Raw genomic sequence first — 9,869 nt, forward strand, 5'->3', positions numbered from 1 at the left:
GGCTCTTTAGTGTTAGTTGCATATTAAATAATCCTTTGTAAATATTTTCCATCTGTATCTCGGCTTAGTTTGAATATGATGCTCCCACACAGGATAAACTGATCACCTGAAATCTTATTATCATAATATTAACTCAGCTTTGGATACTCAGACACCTTCCCATCTCCCTCAGACTCCTCTCTCCTCTGATTGGAGGACTGGGCTGTGGAGCACTAAACCTTTACAAAGCTTTCCTTTCTAGGGGATCTGGAGTTTCCAAATGTTCATTTTACATCTGCAATGCTACTTAGTTAGAACTCCAAGGAATATGATGCCCTGGACCCAATACCTTGTGGTGGTGCCTTGTCTCCGTTTCCAGTTTCATTTTCTGTGTCATCTTCCTATATTAGACTGTAAGTTCCCTGAAAGCAGGGACTGCTTTGTTTTGTTTTAAAATTTGTATCCCCAGATCTTAGCATAGTGTCTGGTACATACTGTGTTTCCCTGATAATAAGACACTGTCATTATTTTTTTGGACAGAAAAACACCAGAGGGCTTATTTTCAGGGGAGGGCTTATTTTAATGAACATTGACAGCAATTTTAATAAACAGGTAAATGTGAACAAAAAAATGTACCTTTATTCAATAAGCAAATCACTGGGGAAGAACAGGATGACGCGCTCACTGCTGCAGCTCTGATTGGATGCAGCTCAGAGCGCGGCGTGCGTTTCACAGGGGTTGGGGGGGACAGTGCATACAGAGGGTATCATAATGTAGCATGAAGCGCAGGGGATCACCTTCACTACAGTAGCAATCTCAATAGGGCTTATTTTCGGGGGAGGGCTTATTTTAGAGGAATCTTACAGAGTAAGGGGAGGGCTTATTTTTGGGATAGGTCTTATTATCGGGGAAACATGGTAGTAGATACTTAATAAATATTTATTGAATAGAATCAAATTTTGTAAAATCAAGTGGAGGAAATCATGCAACCATTCTGCCTGGGTCCACTATACAAATTTATATTATATAATCTCAACTGGACCCTCATTGCTTACTGTATTTCTCTTCTCAAATCACTATCCCACTCTCCCCTGAGACTCTTCTAAATCTTTTCATCCCTCCTCAACCCCCCCAATGCTCCTCCTCCCTCACCCTCTCAGCTAAGAACTTTGCCTCTTATTTTATAGAAAAAAATGAGACCATTCACCATGAGTTCCTTCCTTTCCCTTCTTTCTCACCTCCCATCACTCATGCCTTTGGCCCCATCTTCTTCCTCACCCCTGTTTCACATGATGAAGCAGCTTTAGTCCTTACCAAGATTAAACCTTTTCACCTATTCAACTGATTGTCCCCTTTGTTATCCCCACTCTTTCACTTCATCTTTCTTTCTTCCTTTCTCTCCTTCCTTCCTTCCTTCCTTCCTACAATTGGGGTTCAGTGTCTTGCCCAGGGTCACACAGAACTGACTCCAGGGCCAGTACTCTATCCTCTCTACCACCTAGCTGCACCTCTTTCACTTATTTTCACTTTTTCCCTGTCTACTGCCTCATTTCCTACTGTCTGCAAACATGCTCTCGTCTCCCCTTTCTTGAAAAAAAAAACTCTTACTTGATCCTTTTTTCTCCTGCTAGCTGTTTTCCTCTGCCTTTTGTAGCTAAACTCTTCAAAAAGACTGTCTATAGCAGGTGCCTCCACTTTCTCTCCTCTCTCTTCTTAACCCCTTCAAGTCTGGCTACCAATCTCATCATTCCACCAAAGCTGCCCTTTTCACAGTCACTAATGATCCCTTACTTGCCGAATCCAATGGCCTTTTTACAATCTTCATTCTCCTAGACCTCTCCATAGCCTTTGACACTGTTGATCATTCTCTTCTCTTTGATATTCTCTTCTCTCTATGATTTCAGGACAATACTCTCTCTGGATTTTCCTCCTACCTATCTGACATCTTTGTCTTCTTTGTTGGATATTCATCCAATCATGCCTTCTAACTGTAGGTGTCCCTCAGGGTCTAGAGCAGCCCACTCTTTTCCCTTTATATTACTTCACTTGGTGATCTCATCAACTCCCATGGATTTAATTTACACTTATTACCATCACAAATCTACCTTTCCTGCCCCACTCTCTCTGCTGACCTCCAATCTCTACCTGCTTTTCAGACATCTTGAAACCTGAGGTCCAGTAAACTGGACATCTTGAATTTAAATCTTAAACGAAATATGTCCAAAACAGAACTCATTATCCTTCCCCTTAAGCCTTTCTTCCCCATCCTACTTCTTCTGTATCTGGAAAGGGCAACACCATCCTCCCAGTCCCTTGGGCTCACGACCTAGCAGTCATCCTGGATTGCTCACTATGTCTCCTCCCCCAACCTCCATCCATAGCCAAGCCATTGCCAAGGCCTGTCAATTTCACCTTTGTAATTCCAATGGAATGCACCGCCTTCTTTTCTCTGACACTGTCACCCCTTATCACTTCACACCTTGATTATTCCAATAGCCTGCCTCAAATCTTACCCCATTCCAAATAAAGTGATTCTCTTAAAACACAAGTCTGATCATATCACTCCTATCCCAACTCAATAAACTCCAGTGGTTTCCTATTGCCTTCACAAGCAACTTCAAAATACTCTGTTTGGCAATCAAAGCCCTTTGTAACGCAGTCCATTCCTACCTTTTCAGTCTTCTTACACCTTACTGCTTCACATGTACTCTTTGATCCAATGACACTGGTCTTCTGACTGTTCCAGGCATAAGATGCTCTATCTCTCAACTCTGGACATTTTCTCTGGCTGTATCCCATGCCTGGAATGTTCTCCCTCCTCTCTTCTAACTACTGATCTTGACTTCATCTAAGCATTAATTAATGCACTCAGTAGAACCATAAGGTCCTTGGGGCGGCCAGGTGGCTCAGCGAATAAGAGCACTGGCTCCCATGTCAGGATGACCTGGATCAAATCCGGGCTCAGATACTCAGCACCACACCCAGAAATAACTGGCCATGTAACCTTGAGCAAGTTACTTAACCCTGATTGCTTAAGAAAAAAAAAAAGAACCATAAGGTCCTGTCCTGTCCTGGAGGTGACCCAGGACTTTCAAAGGCTCTGCCAGTCCAGCACAAACCGGAAAGTCATTCAAGACAGGCCAGCTGATGGATGGCACAAGAGTCCAAAGACCAGCCTGGAGGCTCCCCATGAAGACTGTCACCAGGTGAGAACTATGTTGGGCACAGAAGGTTATAAAGACCATGATATACATCAGAGCAAGGAGTACCCATATGAGAACACAATGAGCCCTAGATTCAGATACTTACTAGCTCTATGACCTGGGGGAATCATTTAATCTGTCTGCCTCAGTTTTCTCAACTGTAAAGTGGGGATAATAAGCATCTACCTCCCAGAGTTGTTGTGAAGGTCAAATAAGGTAATATTTTAAAGTGCTTAGTGCAGTGCTAAGACACATAGTGGGTGCTTAATGCTTGTTCCCTTCCCCTTATGGAAAGGGTGATCAAGTGGAAAGGGTATCGTGCTGATTAGGTAGAGAATAGGGGATATATTTTCAAATGATTGATGTAAAAACAAAAGATATGAATAAAACCATTTAAAATTGTATAATAAAATAAGAGGTCTGGGGCAGGTAGATGGCACTGTGAATAGAGCACTGGCCCTGGAGTCAGGAGGACCTGAGTTCAAATCTGGACTCAGACACTTAACACACAAAAAACTAGCTGTGTGACCTTGGATAAGTCACTTAACCCCAATTGCCCTACCCTCCCCCCTCCAAAAAGCAAAAAATGAAAAAAAATTTAAAAAATTTAAAAATTATAAATAAGAGGTCTGAACTAGAGGATCTTAAAGGTCCTTTTTTTTTTCAAAGTCTAAGCTCATATGTTTCTGTTGTACTACTCCCCTCCCCCCCTTATACAGTGAGCTCCTTGAGAGCAGGGAGTGTCTTTTGCCTTTTTTTTTTTTTTTTTGGTATCCGTAGCATTTAGCACACTGTCTGGTAGAACAGCTAAGTAGCTCAGTGGATAGAGTGTTGAGCCTGGAGTTCATCTTCATGAGTTTAAATTTTACCTCTGACACTTACTAGCTGTGTGACCATGGGCAAGTCACTTAACCCTGTTTGCCTCATTTTCCTCATCTGTAAAGCTGGATAAGGAAATGGCAAACCACTCCAGTATCTTTGCCAAGAAAAGTGGGATCATAAAGAGTGGGAAATACCTAAAAAATGACAGAACAACTGGCATACAGTAGGAGTTTAATAAATGCTTATTGACTGATTGACTTAGGACTATTCTATAGATACATACATAGATACATATATAAATATATTACACACACACATAGAGCACTATACCATAGCTAGGACGTCATAGACCATCTAGGCTAATCCCCTCATTTTACAGATGAAGAAACTCAGGTCCAGGAACATTAAGTGATTTTCCCAAGATTACACAGATGGTAAGCATTAGATGCAAAATTTTAATTTGGACCCTCTGTCTCCAGAGCCAGACTTCTTTCAACTCTATTCCATTGCCCTACTGTATCAGATCTAAGCATTAAGCATTTCAACCACCTTTCATGCCCATTTCTTGAACCCATGACTTGCTTCTCTTGAAATTTTTACTTTATCACATGAACCTATGTGGAATTATGATATGTAGTATTTCGTGTTTAAAATTAATATATAAATAATGCATAATATTGATGTTTCTCATGTGTAACTGCCACGTGAATAAGGAAAGAGTATACTCCTTAACTACATTTTTCTTATGATCTAAAAATGCCATATCTTTTTGATCATCATGAAATAGCAATTATGAGGTATCCAGATAAACCACCTTTTATTTAAAAAAACTGAGAGTTCAGTTATATCTTTTTAAAAAAGGATTCATTCAGGTCAGCAAGTCAGAGAATGAGACAAGAAGAAAAATCTGGTTCCTATATTGGGAGGTAAAAGGAATGTCAGAGAGAGTCTTTGTGACTGATTGCTAGCCAATTGGTCATAGTCCAACATCCCAAGAGGGGGCAGTTGCCAAATTGGCACCCAGCTGTGAAAACCTTCAAGAATGCAATTTAAATAACTAGCTGTTATTTACTTGGCAGATAAATAAATACTCAGACCTGAAAATAGGAAGGAAAATCTCTCAGAGTCCTAGTCTTCATCTGATTATAGTCTCTTTTATTGGACCCCAGCATCTTAATTCAATAAGCAAATATTTTTCAAGCACATTATGTGCTAGGAACTGAACTAGGTCTATAAAGGCAAACATGAAATGGTCCCTGTCCTCAAGGAGCCTACATTCTCTTGGATAAGATATTTACAAAAAAGTAGAGTACAAAGAAAATAAGAAGTGGGGGGTGGTAAGGAGAGAGGAAAGGGGAGGGGATGGAGAGAGAGAGAGAACTTTTTACAAAAAATGAGGATCAGGGAAGACTTCACAGAACAAGTGACCCTGGGCTGAACCTTGAAGCAAGACAAGACTTCTGAGACATAAGGATGAGGAATGTAGTCCAGGTATAAGGATATGATTTGTGTGAAATCAAAAGATAGAGTATTAATTTTGAGGACTAACTAGTAGTTAAGGTTAGTTGGAATGCTGAGTTGGTGAAGGAGTATGAAAAGAGACTTGGAAAGGAGTTGGATTGTGGAGGGTCAAGCTAAAGAGTCTGTGTTTTATCTTAAAGGAAATGGGGAGGGCTTTTGAACAGGGAAGTAACAGGATGAGATTTGTGCCTTGGGGGTGTTATGTTGACTGCTGAGTGGAGGATGGATTGGAGAGGGAACAGAGTGGCAACAGTGAGATCAATAAGGTTATTTATTGTAGTCCAGGTGAGAAGTTAGGAAGGCCTGTGATGGAGGGTGGGGGTGGGGCAGAGATTTGGGAGATGATATGGGGACAGAATCCATAAGACTTAGCACCTGATTGGATATGGGGTATGAGGAAGAGGAAAGTATCACACATGAACCTTAAGTTATTGAACATGAGTGACTGAAAAATTGTGTTGCCCTTAAGGGAGCTAGGTTAGGGCAGTGAGTAGAGCAGTGGGCCTGGAGTCAGGAAGACTTGATTCAAATCCAACCTCAGATGCTTACTATCTGTGTGACTTTGGCAAAGTCACTGAGCCTGTATCTGCCTCAGTTTCCTGATCTGTAAAATGGGGTCAATAATAGCACTTACCTCACAGGGTTGTTGTGAGGATCAAATGAGTCTGGCACATATAGAGTACTTAAATGCTTGTTTCCTTCTAATTCCCACCCCCTTAACAGTAGCTGTTAGAGGGAACCTCAGAGACTATGGAATTCCACCTGAGCAGGAATTCCCTGATTAGTGGTCATCCAGACACCAGACACTGAAGGCCCCTAGTGAAGGGTCATTTATTGCTTCATGAGGTAGCATATCTCCTCTTTCTCTTTTTGTTTTTTGCTTTTTTGGAGGGCAATTGGGGTTAAGTGACTTGCCCAAGGTCACATGGATCTCCTCTTTCTCTATTGACTTTCTTCTAGAACTCCAAAGAGGCTAGGTTAGTCAGAAAGAAGCCAGGGAAAACTGGAGAATATTGTAAATAAGGTACTTGATGCTGACCTGGGAAAAGGTCAGTTTATGTGAAAGGGAACAAGTTTGAGAGAACCTAAGACCTTTGAAAGGAAGAAATAGGATGAAATCAGGGTGACAAGCATTAGAGCAAGATCAATGGGCTGGGCTAAAAGATAGACCCAGTTCATGTTTCAAACAGCAAGGGAGGAAAGTTAGAAATGGAGAATTAATATAAAATTCAGGTGAATATCACAGACAAGAAAAGCAACATGTAGGTGATTCAGTTAGAACCATGGACAGCTATCCCATTTAGCTAGAGAAAAATAAATGGGGGGAGGGGAAAAGAGGGGGAAGGTAAATAGCACTGGTTGCTGAGATAATCATTCTTAAAAAAAAAAACAGCCATACATTAAGGAAGCAAATTCAACTCTAAATATCTTCAGCCCTCTAAACATCCACTCTAAACAGAAATTGTAAGTTACCTGAAAGGATTATTCAAAATTCCATGCTTTCCTCATGGTTTTTTCTTTTGGTGAATTTCCTCTGCCAACCAATTGTCAGCTCCTGTAGAGGGAAATCAAGACTGTTCAATGTTATAGAGCCCATGAGCTTGCATTTATTATTTCCTTACCTATTACTTTCTGCTTGGAGTCTCATTTTATATTTCTTGTTAAGAAATCAGAAGAAGAGGCAAATAGCTCCAAACCTTGCTGCCGACAGTCTCCCATGTCTGGAGTGAGGGCCTATACAGGACTGCTACATCATGTGCTCTTCAATCATGTGTTTCTCCTGTGCTGGCTCTGCTAACTGTCTGTCTTTTCTGCATGCATCTCTATGAGGACTGTCTAACTTGGATTAAGGACCTTTCTGACTAGCTTGGTTTGCTTAGATCCCAGCACAGTGCCACATGCTTGATAATGGTCTGATATACTGTATGACAGGATCATAGATTCAGAGTTGAAAGGGAATTTAGAGGTCATTTGGTCCAATCCTTTCATGTTTTTTTTTTTTCTAATGGCTTCCCCTTCCTCTTCAGCTTATTTTTATTTGGGAAGGAAAATGTTTTTATACTACTTCCAAATGATGTCAGTGCCACATGGAGCAGCAAATCTCAAAGGTGTTAAAAATGGAAGCTGGAAATGGGTTTCAGGCTCCAAATCCATCTTTGTTCCTTGCTCTGACCTTGTCCAATCTTGTCCCACCCCATTCTCACCCTTAGTTGTTAAGTGTTTGCTTGAAGCAACACTCCTAAGCCACAGTGCACTGCAAAGAGCCCTGAATTTACAGTCAGAAGACCTAGGTTTGACTCTTGACTCTTCTATTACTGCAACCTTTCTAGAACTCAGTTTTCTTATCAGTAAAATAAAGGGGGAGAGGGGCTGGACTAAGTAGCTTCTAAAGTCCCTTTCAGCTCTAAACAAACCATTTAACGTCTTCACTGACTCCTAGTATTTTAGAAACGTACCTATTTGGATCCCTATAAGCTGGGAGGACGATGAGTAGGTCAAATCTAACCTGAATGGTTTCTCAGCATATTTGCCCCGTGGCCCAACTCCACTTTCTTAATCCTGGTCCCAGTGATGCTCCCCAACCATCCTTTTTCATCAACTTGCCACTCTCAGGTCTCCTAGCACCATGAATCTTATGGATTTTCTGTAGCTTACTACCTACCCAGCAACACAATTGACAGTCAATATAGCAGCAGATCTATGGCACCTATAGTGACTGCGGGACCAAAATTGAAATTCAACCAACATTTCTTGAAGTGTTGGGGGAGATAGAAAAATTAAATGCTCCAGTCCCTCTCCCTTCATGTAGATTACAGTCTAGTAGGGCAATACAAATACCTATAATGCAAAATAAAGCATGCTAAATGCATAACAGCATTCCAACAAAAAAACCATTAGAGAAGTGAAGGGGGGACAAAACCCCAGAGTCTCTGACTAAGGGGACTAGGAAAAGTTTCATAGAAGAGTTGAGTTCTATATAGTAGCAGCACAGAGCCCAAGGTCAGTAAATGGGGCTTGAGTTAAATCCAGGGCTTCCTTTGCTCCTGTGGGACAACTGATGCTGAGGAGTCTAGCCTTTCTGATCCTGACTCAAATGATGAGTGTAAATCAGATTTATACTGGATATGAAGCACCTGGAAAAGTTCTGATGAAAATAGAATAAATGAATAAATTGTAAATGTAAAATATATCTTACTCCACCCAAGGAAGAGAGGATCAGCAAAGAGTTTCCTACAAAAAGGGTTACAAAATTACTTCTCAAATCTTCTTCCTTAACATGGAGAGATTTCCATCCATTCTGGCTCCACACTCTCCATCATCTCCTTGCTAGCAGTCTTCCCCACACATCCCACTCTCTGACATCCTCCTTCCCTTTGCAATTCTCTGTAATGTACTGTCCTCCACTATTAGAATGCAAGTTCTATGAGGGGAGGGAATGCCTTTTTAAAAAAAATGTTTAGTTTATATTTGTATCCTTAGGGCTTAGCACAATGCCTGACACATGATAAGCACTCAGTAGATGCTTTATCTATCTATGCATGGTGCTTGCTTCAGCTCCTATGAGAAATGAAGCTATTAGAAGGCATCATCTTTGGAAGGAAGGGGAGCACCACTGCTTTTTGCAAATTTAAACCTTTTCCCTTCTTCCCCTCCCTACTTCTCTGCTAGTGCCTCTTCTCTTTTGTCAGGTCAGAGAGCTGTCAGGTTCTAGAAAGAAAGCTGTATCTTCAGAGTTCTCTCCCAGGTTGGACTTCCTCTGTCCCCACTGGCACTTTTTCTCAGGCAAAGAGACTGCCTCTCTCTGTGTGTTTCTCTCTTTGTCTCTGTCTGTCTCTGTCTCTTTCCCCCGTCCCCTCTTCAACTCCCCTCCTATACCAACGTCCACACCAGCTCGTAGTTTTTGGACAAAAATGTGAGGCAGGCTTTCAAGCCTGGGGGCAGGGAAGCCTTTTTCCTGTCCCTGAGGGGAGACTGGCTTCCAGGAAAGGTCAGAAGGAAGGTCAGTGACTGGGGAGTTGGAGGGGAGGGGAGGCGAGAGGACAAGGCGCACAACCCGTTTTATAGATGAACAGAACAGGAGACAGAAGGCAGCTCCGAGAACAGAAGCGGTCTCTATCTACAAAATGAGATTTTGCCGAACCCAGAGGCCCCCTTAGAACCCGTGGCTTGGAGACAGTCACCGCAGGACCTTAGCTCTGCTTTAAGACCTTCAACATGCATTCGTCCCACCCCCCTCCTTCAGCGCCCCTATTTCTCTGGGGCTTCTTTTTCTAAGGGCTATGACATCCAAATGGGACTCACCTCCTCGAGCCCCTCCCCCCTCGCCATCCCCCTCCGGTACCA

The sequence above is a fragment of the Petaurus breviceps genome, unplaced genomic scaffold (genome assembly GCF_028583685.1).
Source record: "Petaurus breviceps papuanus isolate PSGF00001 unplaced genomic scaffold, PetGlider_PUasm1.0 175, whole genome shotgun sequence".
NCBI lineage: Eukaryota > Metazoa > Chordata > Mammalia > Diprotodontia > Petauridae > Petaurus > Petaurus breviceps.